The following is an 18,199-nucleotide window of genomic DNA, read 5'->3' as shown; positions in this document are numbered from 1 at the left end:
GGAGAAGATAGAGATCACAGTCATTTAGAAAACGGACACAATGACTTCCCCCTTCACCTGCCAAGCAAAGCTTTAATGGCAGCACCTTTGGGTGGAAAACTGGCATTATTCTCAAAAAAATTGGCGTATTGTTACAAAAGACAAATGGATTCTGGAGATTATAGACAGAGGCTACAGGTTCCACTTCCTCACCCTTCCAAGAATGAGGCATGCCAAACCTGCCACAAAATCGAAGGGCAGAGGCACAAAAGCAAATTTCAGCTCTCATGGACATGAAAGCAATTCAAGAGGTACCTGCAAAAGAACAAGGTCAAGGGTTTTATTCCAGACTATTCCTGGTACCAAGGAAAGACAAAGATCGGAGACCTATCTTAGACCTATCCATCCTAAACGCATATTTACAGGTACCAAAATTCAATATGCTCACATTACAGCAGCTTCTTCCCATGCTGGGCAAGGAGTCTTGGCTGGTAACATTGGACCTCAAGGAGGCATACCTGCATGTCCCTATCAGACAAGATTGCAGAAGATACCTCAGATTTCTTGCAGGTTCAACCCATTATCAATTCTCTGCATTGCCCTTTGGCTTATCTACTGTGCCCAGAGTGTTTACAAAATGCCTGACATCAGTAATCGCCTTCTGCAGACTACAAGGAATACAAATCTACCCATATCTGGACGACTGCCTGATCAAGCAGATAGCAAGGACATACTTCTGAAACCTGGCATTTGTAATAAAACTGTTGAACTTTCTGGGATACACAGTCAACAAAAAGAAATCAAAACTAATACCCTCTCAGCAAATAATTTTCCTGGGTGCCAGCTTGAATACAACCACCCAGACGGCCCACCTCACGCCAGACAAACAAGGGCAACTGTCTCAATACTTCAGCAAAATGGCATCCTTCACCAGGCTGACTGCAAGGAAAGTCCTGCAGGCTCTGGGATTCATGGCATCTTGCATCCTACTAATCCCATGTGCAAAGCTGCATATGAGGAAACTTCAATGGTACCTAAAAAACTTATGGTCTCAACACAGCCACAGCTTGGAAATAATTATACCACTCATTCCCTGCCTTCAAAAGGAATTCCTGTGGTGGGCTCAAGCATGCCAAAGAAACATAGGTCTCCCTTTCTGTGTACCTCAAGCAACTCAAATCATCACAACAGACGCCTCAGACTATGCCTGGGGGGCACACATGACAGATCAGTGCATTCAGGGAAAATGGTCCCAAAAAGAGAAGCACCTATACATCAACCAAAAGGAAATGCTAGCCGTGCAAAATGCTATTATGGCCTTCAAAGAGCTACTGCATCCAGGCCAGCTATTGATAAGGACAGACAGCACCACAGTGATGTGGTACATAAACAAACAGGGGAAAACTCATTCATACCCCCTGTGCAGGCAAGCCATGACCCTATGGAACACAGCACTGGAATTGAAAATTCAAGTACAGGCACAATTCCTGCCAGGGAAGGAAAACACACTGGCAAACAGCCTAAGCAGAAATATGACAGATCCACACGAATGGAAGTTGCATCCTCAAGTTTTCACAAAGATAACTCAGGCATGGGGACAGCCAGACATAGATCTCTTTGCTACCCACAGAAATTACCAGTTGAAAAAATTTTGTTCAAGGACCTATCATCCACAGGCCTGGAAAGTGGACGCACTTTCTTTCAATTGGACAACGTTGACAGTCTATGCCTTTCCGCCTCTTCCTCTGTTGCCCAAAGTTCTATTAAAATCCAGAGTAGAGAGGCCGAAAATGATTTTCATTGCTCCAGACTGGCCAAGACAACACTGGTATCCACTCCTGAAGAGCCTGACACATTCCCCACCATGGATCCCTACCTCTAGTCCCTCTTCTGTTGTCCCAGCACAACTACAAGACTCTTCACAGTCAGCTCAAAACCCTAAATCTAGCTGCATGGAGAATTCCTTGATTTCCCAACAGACCCTCCTCTCCAAGGAGGTGCAGGATGTCATCTTGGAGGCCAGAAGACCTTCTACTAGAAAAGCCTACTCCACCAAATGGAAACAGTTTTGTGCCTGGAATCAAGAAAAGGGCCAGAATCCTTGGGTAATAAATTTACCTCAAATTTTACAGTACCTAGCTGAGTTGTTAAACAGTGGACTTTCCTTCTCCTCCTTCAAAATCCATGCTTCAGCCATTTCTGCACAATACATCACAGACCCTCCTTTATTCTCACATCCTCTCTTAAGGCAGTTCCTCAGAGGGGCAAAGAATATAAAACCCCCAAGGAAACCACCAGTCCCTGCTTGGGAACTAAACTTCATATTGGAAAAGCTGACCCTTCCTCCCTTCGAGCCAGCTGCTTCATCAGAACTACAATACTTGTCATGGAAAACAGCCTTCCTTCTGGCTATCACCTCAGCACGCAGGGTTTCGGAGCTACAGGCCCTCATGGCTGTGCAACCTTTCATCATTTTCCATCAGGACAGAGTTTCCTTACGAACCAACTCTACCTTTATGCCAAAGGTAGTATCCAGTGTAGCTTTGAATCAGACTATCCACTTACCTACCTTTTATCCTAATCCACAAAACAAAGGGGAAAGACTACTGCATTCCTTGGACATTCACAGACAACTTTATTATTTGGACAGGACAAAGCCATTCAGGAAACAGAGCAACTCTGTGTGTCCTATGCTACAGGTGCTCAAGGAAAGGCTATTTCCAAACAGACAATCTCAAAATGGATAGCCCACTGCATACGCTTTTGTTACTCATTCCATGGAAAAACTGTGCCTACAAGCATCAGATCCCACTCCACCAGGGCCACAGCTACCTCTGCAGCTTTCCTCAGGGGGGTTCCTACCAAGGCCATTTTGGAAGCAGCCACTTGGAGTTCAGTGCACACTTTCTCCAAGCACTATCACCTTCCACTATACTCTAAATCTAGAGTGGGATTTGCCACAGCAGTCTTGCAGGGCATCCTTGCTCCTCCTAGTTCCACTTAGTGCCTGCCACCCCTACTTAGCTTTGGGATTCTTCCCATCTGTAATGACTGCAGCTGTATGCATGATGAACATAGTACAGTTTTGTACCTACCATAAATGTAGATGTTCGAGTGCTCATACAGCTGCAGTCCAGGTTACCCCCCCCCCTCCTTCCCCTCTTAGGACAGGCCTTATCACAAACACCTTCTCATTCAACCTATTTGGGGTATTCTTTTATGGTGTATTTGCTTGCAACTACTGTTTTTTTGATTACTCTATATTGCATGATTACATAAATTTATGTTTTGCCTTCCTTCTGGGGGCACCTGACATCTGGGGCAAGAAAAACTGAAGAAGATGGCGTCGGCTGCCTCTCTTATACCCCTGCCACACTGACGTCAGGGAAGAAGCGACGACAACCGACGCCGGACCTAGACTTTGGAATTCGGCCGACCGAGGACCTGCCTGACGGCAGGATAACCCATCTGTAATGACTGCAGCTGTATGAGCACTCTAACATCTACATTTATGGTAGGTACAAAACTGTACTTTTTCAGGCCTCAAAATTTGTATATTAAACAGACGTCATCATCAAAAACAAGGCCAAAATCTACTTCCATGTCTAAAAAAAGACGCATCAGCCACGTGCTCAGGCCCCTATGCCTAAACAACAAATGATCAAAATGGCTGAGGATTTAATTACCTTGATCAGGGGTTCTCACCCTCCCCCCCCCCCTACTAAGAGGCCTAGGCAAGGCACTGATTATGAATCTTCAGATCAGGTTTCCATTTCTTCTGATTCCTCTTCTGATCAGGAATTTTCTGTTCCACCTTATGAGGACTCTGATGCAGAGGAATCCATCCCTTCTGCTCCTCCTCCTGAGGATTACTCTTTTGGAGAGACTTTGCTTACTTTAAGAGTCAGGTCTTCTCAGAATCCCAAAACAGGCTTAGGGATTTCCTTCTTTTTCCTTAACATAGGCCTTTGGCAATACCTCCTGTATTAGACATTGTTGATGTTTTCTCGGAATCAAACATGGCTCCTGATTCCCTGCCTCCGGCTCCTAGTAAGCCAGACAGATATTACAGGGTTCCTGACTCCCACAAATTTATTTTCAAAAATCCTGCTGCTGACCCTGAAACTATTTCTCAGGGTCCCAAGGATGTTAAGGCTTGTACAGCCAAAAATCCTACCCCTTCATATAGAGACTCCAGGGCACTGGATAGATGGGGAAAGAAGGTTTATACGTCTGCTACCTTTGCAAATCAGGGCTTTAAACTGCCAGTTTCGTATGCTTAAATATCAGCAGCATGTTCTGGGCTTACTGAAACTGAAAATGATGTTGATTTCTGATTGTGTGGAAAACAGTGTTACAGGATTTATTGCATTCAGTAGAACAGGTTGGAAAGCATACTTTGCAGTGTGGTTTTGATTCCTTGGAGGCCTCTCGCAGGGCCGCCGTAACTAGATCTGTGATAAGGCATGCTTGGCTCAAGGAGCAAAATCTGCCTGATCATGTTAAAGCTAAATTGTTGGATGCTTCTTTACAGCAGGACAGTCTGTTTGGTAATAAGGCAGAAGAGGTTTTAAAAAAGATGGAAGACCAAGCTAAATCTGTGCAAACTGTAAAAGATTTCTTGCAAGTGCAGCCACCCAGGTTCAGTAGTCACTGGCCTCCTAAGAATTGGTCCTTTCCTGTGTCCAACAGAGCCGCTCAGGGCAAACCCAGACTCTCCAAAGGCTCCAGGTTTCAATCACAAGGAATCTTACAGGTCAAAACAATGGGGGTGCCACCACCTCCAAATCAGGAGGTAACAAAGCACAACCCTACAGTAAACCGTCGCAATGACTTTCCTCTGCCATCTCCAAGCACTTATCTTTTGGCAGCCCCTTTGGGGGGAAAACTAGCACTTCATGCTCAAAATTGGCATTTAATTACCCAGGACAAGTGGGTATTAAATATAGTATCCCAGGGGTACAGAGTTCATTTCCACACGTTGCCAATTCCAAACGGATGGCCAGATCTGCCACCAAATCAGTGGGCAGAGGCCCAGAAACAAGTCGTGCCCCTCATGGATAATGGGGGCTATTCAACCAGTGCCAGAAAAGGAAAAAGGACAAGGATTTTATTCAAGACTTTTCCTGGTACCCAGAAAAGACAAATCATGCCGTCCAATTCTGAACTTATCCATTCTAAATACGTTCCTGGACATTCCAAAATTCAGAATGCTGACTTTACAACAGCTACTGCCTATGCTAGGCAAGAATGCCTGGTTGGTAACTCTAGACTTGAGGCATACATGCATATCCCAATAAGGGAATCTTGCAAAAGATACCTCCACTTCAAAGCAGGCTATTTGCATTACCAATTTTCTGCATTGCCCTTTGGATTATCTACTGTGCCCAGGGTCTTGCCTGGCACCAGTAATTGCATTTTGCAGACAAACATTCAAATTTATTCATATCTGGATGATTATCTCATTCAGGCAAAGGACAAGGGCACTCTTCAGCATCTGGTGTTTGTAAAAAGGCTTGTAGCATGCCTAGGGTACACCATAAATGAAACGAAATCACAACTGGTACCCTCTCAAATAATTACAGTGTTCATTGTTTTTCACTGTTGCAGTCATTACTCTTGGGTTATCCTGCTGGCAGGCTACCCTCAGTCGGCCAGAATTCCAAAGTCTAGGTCCGGCGTCTGTTGCTGTCGCCTGTTCCCTGACGTCAGTGCGCCAGGGGTATAAAAGATGCAGCCGACACCATTTTCTTCAGTCTTTCTTGCTGCGCGGTGCCCGAAGCAAAAGCAGTTCGCAAGTGCCGGTCGGCCAACTCCTGAGATTTTCAAATCCGAATTCCAGAACCGAAGTCTTCGGGGGGGGGGGGGCCGAGGGAATAGACTCTCTCCATCAGAGTCTTCGAAAGGAGAATAAGCATAATCCTGGTCCTCAATGTTCAGAGGTAATAGAGGCTTGATCTGAGGAAGGGTAGTCTTCCTCTAATCTGGGCCTTTTGTCCGAGGGGGGGTTGAGAACCCCTAATAAGAGTAATCAAATCCTCAGCCATTTTGAGCATCTGTTTTTTAGGCATGGGGCCTTGACAGGGGGTCTGAGGTCCCTGTTTTTTGGTTTTCCCCGTTGGGGAAACTTTTTTCTTGCTCCAGGCCGATGTCCGAAAAAGTTAACAATTGTATTTCTTGTGGGAAACAAATACCTCATAAGGATTTTCACTCTTGTTGTATTCCTTGCCTAGGCCCTGATCACAACATTGCTAGCTGTCTGTTTTGTGCTAGATTTAACCAACGCACTATCAAGCGTTTGTTCGATTTTGCATTTCATTACTTTGGCCGAAGATTTAATTCTATAATGCCGTTGGACCAACCGACAACTGGAGTTTACAAAAAACGCAAGGACAAGGAAAAGGATAGGCATCTGAGGTCCAAAACCGACGAAGCCTCTGCTAGGCCAGTCACCGGTTCTCATTGAGGCATTTTCGCAGCCCCTGGCACCCGCTACCTCAGAGCCACAGGCAGCTTCAGACTCCCACATGGAGCCGACTGGGCCTCTGGAAACTCAAGGTATTGGACACTCTGAAATCATTCCCTCAGATGGGTCTGAAGCCGCTGAGCAGGCATCAGCTTCTGAGGGGGTCTTCAGACCTACACAACTATATATTAAGCCATCTTCAGCTTCAAAGACTAAAGCAGCTCTGAAGACAAAGAAACAAGTACAGCATTCTCCATCTCAGACTTCCATGCCTAAAAAACAGATGCTCAAAATGGCCGAAGACCTAATTAGTTTGATCAGGGGCTCCCATCCCCCTCCTGATAAGAGGCCTAGGCAAGAGACAGAGTATGATTCTTCTGATCAGGTTTCTATTTCCTGTGATTCCTCTTCTGAACAAGATTATTCCATGCTTCCCTATGAGGATTCTGATGCTGAAGAATCCATTCCTTCAGCCTCTCCTCCTGAGGATTATTCGTTTGGGGAAACCCTGCATACCATGAGGGAGCATTTCCACCAAGATTATTCTGAATCTAAGAAAAGGCTCAGAGACTTTCTGCTACTTCCTCAGCACATACCCCTTGCTATTCCACCTATTCTGGACATTGTAGATGTATTTTCAGAGTCCGGCCTGTCCCCTGACTCTTTACCCCCTGCACCTGCTAAGCCAGACAGATACTACAGGGTCCCAGATTCTCATAAATTCCTATATAAAAACTCCATTGCTGACCCAGAAACTATATCTCAGGGTCCCAAAGAGGTTAAAGCTTCCACTGCAAAAAAAACCCTGTCCCCCCTGATAGGGATTCTAGGGCTCTAGACAGATGGGGGGAAAAGTCTACACTTCTGCTACCCTGGCTGTAAGGGCTTTAAATTCAGTTTCATATGCTTTAAATATCAGCAATATTTAATGTCACTGCTTAAACAGAAAGTGTTGACAAATACTGAATGTTCAGAGAACAAGGAATTGCAGGATTTATTGCATGCAGCTGAACAAGTGGGAAAGCATACTTTGCAATGTGGTTATGATTCACTGGAGGCCTCTTGCAGGGCCGCTGTTACAGGTTCTGTTATTAGGAGGCATGCTTGGTTAAAGGAACAGAATGTGCCTGATCGTGTTAAAGCAAAATTATTAGATGCACCATTACAGCATGATACTTTGTTTGGTACTAAAGTAGAAGAGGTGTTGAAAAAAATGGAGGATAAAGCAAAATCCATGCAGACAGTCAAGGATTTCTTACAGGTACAGCCACCCAGGTTTAGCAGGAACTGGCCCTCTAAAAATTGGTCCTTTCCAGTGTCAGACAGACCACAAAGAGGCAGAGATGTCCCAAGGTAGATCTCAGCCCCAAGGCTCATACAGGCCTAAACAATGGGGTGCTCCTACCTCCAAAAGCAGAGAAGACAAATCACAACCTTACAGGAAACAGTCCCAATGAATTTCCTGTACCAGATCCAAGCACTTTTCTTTTGGCAGCCCCCTTAGTGGGAAAACTAGCACTTTTTTCATCAAATTGGCAAATGGTTACCCAAGACAAATGGGTCCTGAACATAGTGACCCAAGGCTACAGGTTCCATTTTCACACCCTACCAAGGTCAAAAGGTATGCCAGACCTGCCACACAATCAATGGGCAGAGGCACAAAAACAAATTACAGCCCTCATGGACATGAGGGCCATTCAGCAAGTACCACAACAAGAGCAGGGGCAAGGATTTTACTCCTTACTCTTTCTAGTACCCAGAAAGGACAAAACCTGGAGACCAATACTGGACCTGTCTATACTAAATACATTTCTGTAAGTTCCAAATTTCAAGATGTTGACTCTACAGCAGCTACTGCCCATGCTGGGCAAGAAGGCTTGGCTCGTAACTTTGGACCTAAAAGAGGCATTACCTGCATGTCCCAATCAGACAATCTTGCAGAAGATACCTCAGATTCATAGCTGGCTCAGTGCATTACCAATTCTCTGCACTGCCCTTTGGCTTATCTACTGCGCCCAGGGTCTTCACAAAATGCCTGGCACCAGTAATTGCATTTTGCAGACAAAAAGGAATTCAAATATATCCGTAGTTGGGCGACTGCCTAATTCAAGTAGAGAAAAAAGACATTCTTCTGAAGCATCTGGCGTTTGTAAAAAGATTACTAATTGGCCTAGGGTACACAGTAAACGAAAAGAAATCAAAACTAGTGCCCTCTCAAGAGATAATATTCCTGGGTGCAAGCTTAAACGCAACTGCCCAGATGGCTTATCTCACGCCAGACTAACAAAAGCAACTGACTACTTACTTCAAGAAATTGGTAACAAAATCCCACTTAATCTGCAAGGAAAATCCTGCAGGCCTTGGGTTTCATAGAATCTTGCATTCTACTAATTCCATATGCCAGACTGCATATGAGGAAACTACAATGGTATCTAAAAAGTGTTTGGACTCAGCATTGCCACAGCCTGGAGACAGTAATTGCACTCATTCCCTGCCTGCAACAGGAGTTTCGATGGTGGGCAGAAGCCTGTCACCACAACAAGGGTCTGCCATTCAGATTACCCACAGCCAGACAGACACTGACAACGGACGCATGAGATTATGCCTGGGGGGCCCATATGGTAGGAAAATGTATTCAGGGCACATGGCCTGCAAACCAGATGCATCTTCACATCAATCAAAAAGAGATGCTAGATGTTCAAAATGCCCTGACAGCTTTCAAGGACCTGCTTCGTCCAGGACAGTTATAGACAGATAACACTACGTTCATGTGGTACATAAACAAGCAGGGAGGTACACATTCCTACCCCCTCTGCAGACAAGCAATGACCTTAAGGGACACAGCATTGGCTTTTCAAGTCCACCTGCAAGCACAATTCCTGCCAGGAAAAACACATACTCTGGCAGATGAACTAAGCAGAAACCTCATGGATCCCCACGAATGGAAACTGGATCCACAAGTCTTCAGCATGATAATAAGGAAATGGGGATGCCCAGACATAGATCTATTTGCCTCCCCTCACAACTGCCAATTGCAGAGATTTTGCACAAGGATTTATCACAAGCAAGCATGGAAAGTGGACGCCCTATCCTTCAGCTGGAAAAATCTAACGGTGTATGCTTTTCCCCCACTGCCTCTCCTTCCCAGGGTACTCCTAAAGGTCAGACAAGAGAAGCCAAAAATGATAATGATTGCACCAAACTGGCCACTGGTACCCAATCCTAAAGAGCTTGTCTCAAGGCCCAGCATGGATATTGCCTCAAACTTCTCACTTACTGACCCAACAAAACAATCTGATCCTGCACAGCCAACTCAGGACCTTAAATCTGGCAGCATCGCGGATAATGTAGCCATTCAGAACACTCTTCTTTCAAAAGCTGTTATGGATGTTATCTTGGAGGCCAGGAGGCCCAGTACCATAAAATCTTATGCAGAAAAATGGAAGAGATTCTGTGCTTAGAACCAGGAACAAGGCAGTGACACGTGTACCAAATATCCCCCCGATTTTACAATACCTAATTGAGATGCTGAACAAAGGCCTTTCTTTCCCATCAATTAAGATTCATGCCTCTGCCATTTCAGCCCATTACAATACGGAACCACCTATCTTTTCTCATACTTTAATAAGGCAGAACCTCAGAGGGGCCAAAAACATTAGACCTCCAAGGAGAGCACCAGTTCCAGCCTGGGATCTCAATTATATTTTGGAAAAACTCACACTGCCTCCTTTTGAGCCAGCATCAGCAGCAGATATAAAATTCTTATCCTGGAAAACAGCTCTGCTCCTAGCAATAACCTCTGCAATGCGAGTCTCGGAGTTACAAGCACTCATGGCTGTGGAACCTTTCATCATTTTTCATCCAGACAGGTTTCTCTGAGGACAAACCCTACATTTATGCCTAAGGTGGTGTCCAGTGTGGCCCTTAACCAAACCATTCACTTGCCTACCTTTTATCCTAATCCACAGAACAAGGGTGAGAAAATTCTGCATTCTTTGGACATACACAGGCTGTTACGCTTCTACTTGGACAGAACTAAAGCTTTCAGAAAGACTGAGCAACTTTTAGTGTCATATGCTGCAGGATCACAAGGAAAGGCTATCTCAAAACAGACCGTTTCTGCTATTTTCAACATGGCAAATCAGTGCCTAAGGGCATTAGGCCTCATTCCACCAGAGCAGCAGCCACTTCAGCAGCCTTCCTCAGAGGAGTTCCAACCAAAGATATCTTAGAGGCTGCAACTTGGAGTTCAGTACACACCTTCACAAAGCACTACCACTTACCTCTTTACTCTTAAGTCCAGAGCAGGCTTTGCCACTGCAGTTCTGCAAGGGCCTCATAGCCTCTCCTAACCATGTTTAGCCCGGCCGCCCTTCCTCAGCTTTGGGATTCAACCCAAGAGTAATGACTGCAACAGTGAAACACGATGAACATAGTACAGTTGTGTACCTACCATAAAATGTAGATGTTAGAGTGTATTCACTGTTGCAGTCCAGGTTACCCACCCACCAGCCCCCTTTTCTTTGCTGGGACTTGTCTGCACTTCTCTATCCTATACAACCTATTTGGTGTATTTGCTTGTAGATGAAGGAAATGTTATTTTTGTGCATGCATTTTTATTGGCATATTTATCAGCCTATCAATTTGGGGGCACCTAATATCTGGGGCAAGAAAAACTGAAGAAAATGGCGTCGGCTGCATCTTTTTATACCCCTGGCGCACTGACGTCAGGGAAGAGGACAGCAATCGACGCCAGACCTAGACTTTGGAATTCTGGCCGACTGAGGGTAGCCTGCCAGCAGGATAACCCAAGAGTAATGACTGCAACTGTGAATACACTCTAACATCTACATTTATGGTAGGTACACAACTGTACTTTCTTGGGTGCAAGCCTGGAAACAGTGATTCCTCTCATTCCCTGCCTGCAACAGGAGTTCCTTTGGTGGGCAGAGGCATGTCACCATAACAAGGGACTGTCATTCATTCTACTCCCTGCCACTAAAACCCTAACTGCAAACACATCAAGACTATGCTCGGGGGGCCCATCTGGCAGGGAGATGCATTCAGGGCAAATGGAGCCCAAACCAAATGCATCTACATATCAACCAGAAAGAAATGCTAGCTGTACAGAATGCTCTGACCGCCTTCAAGGACTTCCTTCATCCAGGACAACTACTGATAGACGGACAACGCCACATATGTCCTTCAAGGATGCGTCTGCAGTCATCACATATGGGTTGTCCTGCCTCAGGCAGCCCTTCGGTCGGCCGGATTCCAAAGTCTGGGTCCGGCGTCGGCTGATGTCGCCCTTTCCCTGACGTCACAGCGCCTGGGGTATAAAAGCGTCAGCCGACGCCATCATCTTCAGTCTTTCTTGCCGCGTGGTGCCCGAAGCAGAAGCAGTTCGCAAGTGCCGGTCGGCCAGCTCCTGTAAATTCGCTATCCGAAGACTTCAAAAGCTAAGTACCCATTGGGGACTCTTTCTTGCCTCAGCCAATGTCAGAAAAAGTCCATAATTGTTTAACTTGTGGGAAACAAATACCTCATAAGGATTTCCACTATTGTCTTCCCTGCTTAGGCCCAGACCACGACGTCTCAGCCTGTACAGCCTGCGCTTCCTTCAACCGATGCACTGTTAGACGTCGGTCGGAGTTCGCAGAAGAGTTTTTTGCGGATAATTTTGCTTACAAAATGCCGTCGGAACCCCCGACATCACATTTAATTAAAAAACAGAAAGACAAGGACCGACACACGCCGACCGCGGTTTCGGCTGAAACCGCGGCTAGGCCTACCACGAGTGTCTCTGTCTCGGCTGATACCGAGTCCTTGGAACTTCCGAACCCTGAAATAATACAACCGGCAACCTTGGCCCCGGAGGCTACTACCGAGTCGGTTACAGAATTGCCTTCTGAAACTGGTGTACCGGAATCCTCCGACACCATACCTTTAGACAAAGCTACACCAGCACGTGGTGCAGCCAGTCCTCCTGCATCCATGTCTATTAAGGCCTTTACCAGGGCTAAAGCTGCAAAACACACTAAAGCCATGCCTCCCTGAGTTATTCCTCAGGGTCCTTCTTCTAGTTCACAGATTCTAACCTTAGCAGAGGACCTTATCTCCTTAATTAGGGGGCTCTCAGCCTCATCCGGACAGGGGCTCCCAACCCCCTCTAGACAAAAGGCCCAGGATGGATCCTCCTGATCCCCTTTCCTCAGAGGAGGCCTCTGTTGGCTCGTATCACTCAGACTACCAGGAGGAGGCTTATTCGGCCTACGAGGATTCGGATGCAGAGGAATCTATTCCCTCGGCCTCCCCTCCTGAAGAGCTTTCCTTTGGGGAGACCCTTCACACTATGCGAGAGCATTTCAAATGGCAGGGCCAGGAATATTCTGATTCCAGGAAAAGACTAAGAACTTTCCTTCATTTACCTCAGCATAGACCTGTGGCTATTCCTCCTGTCTTAAATGTGATTGATGATGTATATTCTGACTCTAGTATGACTCCTGACACTCTGCCTCCGGCTCCTGTTAAGCCCGATAAATATTACTGGGTCCCGGACACACATAATTTTCTTTATAAGGCCCACTCTGCTGACCCTGAAACTATTTCACAGGGCCCTAAAGGGGTTGCAGCTGTTACTACTAAAAACCCACTCCCCTCTGCAAAGGAGTCCAGGGCATTAGAGAGATGGGGTAAAAAAGTGTATACTTCTGCCACTCTTGCTGTGAGGGCATTAAATTGTCAATTTCACATGATACAGTATCAAGAGTATTTGTTAGAAGAAATGCATAAGAAATTGTCTTCTTCTGAACCCCTTGACCGTAAATCCCTTCAGGATCTGGTACATAACTCCCAGCAGGTTAGCAACCACTTCTTGCAGTGTGGTTATGATGCATTGGAAGCTTCATGTAGGTCAGCAATGACAGGTGTTGTCATGCGCAGGCATGCTTGGCTGAAGGAACAATCTCTGCCAGAACATGTTAAAGCTAAGCTTTTGGATGCGCCACTGGAAAAGCAAAAGTTATTTGGTTCCACTGCTCAAGACGTCCTAAAGAAATTTGAGGAAAATGCAAAATCTGTACAAACAGTTAAGGATTTTCTTCAAGTCCAACCGCCTAGATTCAGCAGAAACTGGCCTTCCAAGAATTGGTCCTTTCCGGACATAGAAAGATTTCAAAGGGGCAGGAACAGGCGTGCCAGAGGTAGAGGGAAAGCTAGGGGCTCCTACAGAGGCCGTCAATGGCAACCTCCAATCCAGACAGACAGGCAGTTCAGGACCTGCAACTGCTGCAAAAGGACAAACTCAATGACTTTGCTTGGACTCCGCCAACCAGGGCTCAATTAGAAGCACCTTTGGGCGGAAAGCTTTCTTTATTCTCAAGAAATTGGCACAACATTACAAGAGACAAATGGACACTCCAAATAATAGACCGGATACAGGTTCCATTTCCACACATTGCCAAAAAGAAAAGGCATGCCAGGTCTGCCACCAAATCAAAGGGCAGAGGCTTTGAAACAAATCTCAAATTTACTAGAAATGAAAGCCATAGAAAAAGTTCCTATTTCAGAACAAGGCCAAGGCTTTTACTCCAGTCTATTCCTTGTTCCAAGAAAAGAGCATCAATGGAGACAATTCTCGACTTGTCCGTACTGAATACTTATCTCATTGTGCCAAAATTCAAAATGCTGACTCTACAGCAACTCCTTCCCATGCTGGGCAAGGGGTCTTGGCTGGTTACTCTGGACCTCAAGGAGGCATACCTGCATTGTCCCTATCAGACAAAGTTGCAGAAGATACCTCAGATTTCTTGCAGGGTCAGAGCATTATCAATTCTCAGCATTGCCCTTTGGCTTATCTACTGCGCCCAGAGTATTCACGAAATGCCTGGCATCAGTAATAGCACACTGCAGACTCCAGGGGATTCAAATCTACCCATATCTGGACGACTGCCTTATACAAGCGGACAACCAACAAACTTTGATAAAGGACTTAAATTATGCCATCAATCTTCTACAGGCCTTGGGATATACAGTCAACATGCACAAATCAAGACTTGTTCCATCCCAAAGAATAACCTTTCTGGGTGCGGATCTAGATGCAACCACCCAAATGGCTTATCTCACAGAAGAAAAACAACTACCGGATTACTTCAAGAATCTGACAAGACAAACCCAGTTGACTGCAAGGAAAATACTGCAGGCCCTGGGTTACATGGCATCCTGTATTCTTTTGATCCCACAAGCAAGGATACATATGAGAAAGCTACAGTGGTACCCAAGGAGTTTATGGACTCAGCACAGTCACAGTTTGGAAACTTTAATCCCACTCATTCCATGCCTTCACAAGGAATTTCTGTGGTGGGCTCAGGCCAGCCAGTCCAACAGAGGGTTGCCCTTCACGAAGCCAAAAGCCTCCCAAACTATTACAACAGACGCTTCAGACCTAGGTTGGGGAGCATACATGGAGGGCAGAGGTATCCAAGGACAGTGGTCACGAAAGGAGCTACGCATGCACATAAATCAAAAAGAAATGCTAGCAGTGATGCATGCAATCGAGGCCTTCAAACCTTTTCTGCATCAAGGCCATCTACTAATAAGGACAGACAACACCACAGTTATGTGGTACATAAACAAGCAAGGAGGTACCCATTCTTACCCTCTTTGCAGACTGGCAATGAATCTATGGGATCTTTCCTTGAAACTCAGTATACAGCTACAGGCTCTGTTTGTGCCAGGAAAGGACAATACACTGGCGGACAGCCTAAGCAGAAATATCATGGATGCACACGAATGGATGCTGCACCCAGACATTTTTCAACTGATAACACAAGCTTGGGGGAGTCCGGACATAGATCTATTTGCATCCCCCCACAATCATCAACTGAAGAAATTATGCTCAAGGACATACCACCCACAAGCGTGGAAAGTGGACGCCCTCTCCTTCAGCTGGAGAAATCTGACAGTGTATGCATTTCCTCCTATTCCATTAATGACCAAGGTGTTACTGAAGATCAGGGCAGAGCAGCCAGATCTGATAGCTCCTGACTGGCCAAGACAGCACTAGTACCCACTGCTAAGGAGCATGTCGCGTACAAACCATGGCCCCTACCTCTATGACCACTTCTACTGACACAGCACAGATACAAAACTCTTCATTCCAACCTGAAAACATTGCAACGAACAGCGTGGAGAATACCTTGACTCCTCCTCAGGATAAGCTATCCCAGAGAGTGAAGAATATTATTATGGAAGCTCGCCGCCCTTCCACAAGGAAGGCATATTCAGCAAAATGGAAAAGATTTCTCATCTGGAACACCACAAAGGGCCTAGATGCGACAATGATGAGCATGGCACATATCCTTGAATATTTGGCAGAAATGTTCCACAATGGGCTGTCTTACTCTTCTATTAAGATTCATGCTTCAGCAATTTCAGCAGAGTACAATACTGATCCACCTGTCTTTTCTCATCCTCTCCTAAGACAGTTTCTAAGAGGAACTAAAAACATCAAACCTCCTAGGAAACCACCTCTACCTGCTTGGGACCTTAACTACGTGTTGGAAAAACTAACACTGCCTCCATTTGAACCAGCAGCATCTGCAGATCTACAATACCTTTCATGGAAGACTGCTTTCCTTCTGGCAATAACCTCAGCAAGAAGGGTTTTGGAATTGCAGGCCCTGATGGCAGTTCAGCCATTTATTATTTTTCACAAGGACAGTGTCATTAAGACCTAATCCTACTTTTATGCCAAAGGGTGGTATCCAGGGTTTCATTGAATCAAGCCATCCACTTGCCTACCTTCTTCCCAAATCCACAAAACAAAGGGGAGAAACTGCTGCACACCCTGGACATTCACAGACAGTTGCGCTACTACCTGGACAGAACTAAAGGTTTCAGGAAAACTGACCAGCTGCTAGTAGCATATGCTGCTGGTACTCAAGGAAAAGCAATTTCCAAACAGACAATTTCAAAATGGATAGGAAATTGCATCCGCTTTTGTTACTCATTTCATGGAAAGGCTGTACCAGCTAACATTAGATCTCATTCTACGAGAGCCACAGCCACCTCCACAGTTTTCTTAAGAGGGGTGGCTACAAAAGACATTTTAGAAGCTGCCACATGGAGCTCCATGCATACATTTGCCAAGCATTACAATTTACCTTTATATTCCAGATCCAGAGCAGGCTTTGCTACGGCTGTCCTGCAGGGTATCTTAGCTACACCATCCTTTTCCTAGTACCTCCACCCCCAGATTGGCTATGGTATTCTACCCATGTGTGATGACTGCAGATGCATCCTTGAAGGACATAGTACAGTTTTGTACCTACCATAAATGTAGATGTCCGATAGGTATGCATCTGCAGTCAGGTTTATCCTCCCTCCTTCCCCTCTGTGGTATTCCTAGGGTACTTACCTACCTATTAGCTAGCTGGGGGGGAATCTATTATGGTGTATTTGTTTTTATATACATATATTTTTGCAAATGTTTGGATTTTTTATTGCATTTTTCCAAATTTAGCCTTCCTAGAGGGCACCTGGCATCGGGGGCAAGAAAAACTGAGGAAGATGGCGTCGGCTGACGCTTTTATACCCCAGGTGCTGTGACGTCGGGGAAAGGGCGACATCAGCCGATGCCGGACCCAGACTTTAGAATCCGGCCGACTGAAGGGCTGCCTGAGGCAGGACAACCCATATGTGATGACTGCAGATGCATACCTATCGGACATCTACATTTATGGTAGGTACAAAACTGTACTTTGTGGTACATAAGCAGAGGGAATACCCACTCCTACCCCCTTTGCAGATTAGCCATGGCCTTGTGGAACACAGCCTTGACTTGCCTAATACATCTTCAAGCTCAATTCCTGCCAGGAAAGCAAAATACTGTGGCAGACGACCTAAGCAGAAGTCTTATGGACCCGCACAAATGGAAACTGGATCCACAAATCTTCAGCATGTTAACACGAAAATGGGGGAGCCCAGACATAGTTTTTGGGAGTGGCAAATAGATCTATCAGTTGGACAAATTCTGCACAAGAACTCATCACAAAAAAGCATGGAAAGTGGATGCTCTGTCCTTCAGCTGGAAAAACTTATCAGTCTATGCCTTTCCCCCTCTGCCTCTACTCTCCAAGGTTTTACTAAAAGTCAGACAGGAAAAACCAAAAAGGATTCTAATTGCTCCAGACTGGCCTCTGCAACATTGGTACCCACTTCTAAGGAATATGTCGCACCTTCCTCCATGGTACTTGCCTCCAACACCTCAACTATTGTCTCAGCAGAACTATCAAATTCTGCACACTCTGTTCCAAACTCTGAATCATGCAGCATGGCTAATCAACTAATTTCACCAATCACATCTCTCAGTAAACCTGTGATGGATGTCATTTTGGAGGCCATATGGACTAGTATTAGAAAATCTTATACTGATAAATGGAAGAGATTCTGTGCTTGGAATCCAGCACAAGGAATAGATGCAGCAAAGCCCAATATCCCTCCGATTTTGCAATACTTAACTGAGATGCTTCACAAGGGCCTATCTTTTTCTTCAATAAAAATCCATGCCTCTGCCATCTCGGCTCATTACAACACAGAGCCTCCCCTCTTTTTTTCTCACCCCCTGCTAAAACAGTACCTCAGAGGGGCCGAAAATGGAAGGCCTCCCAGGAGAGTGCCAACGCCTGCATGGGACCTCAATTTTGTGCTGGAAAAAAAATTCACCCCATCTCCTTTTGAACCAGCAGCTACTGC

General features: G+C 45.6%; 1 protein-coding gene across 1 annotated transcript in view; it reads left to right on the top strand.

Annotated features, from left to right (window-relative positions):
- ITM2B (integral membrane protein 2B) overlaps positions 1-18,199 on the top strand; it is a 476,795-nt gene that overhangs the window by 56,543 nt on the left and 402,053 nt on the right. The window lies entirely within an intron of this gene.

Source organism: Protopterus annectens, chromosome 5.part1, assembly GCF_019279795.1.
Source record: "Protopterus annectens isolate FY-2018-M chromosome 5.part1, PAN1.0, whole genome shotgun sequence".
Lineage (NCBI taxonomy): Eukaryota > Metazoa > Chordata > Ceratodontiformes > Protopteridae > Protopterus > Protopterus annectens.
The sequence above is the reverse complement of the archived record's forward strand: the minus strand, read 5'-3'. Positions and strand labels throughout refer to the sequence as shown.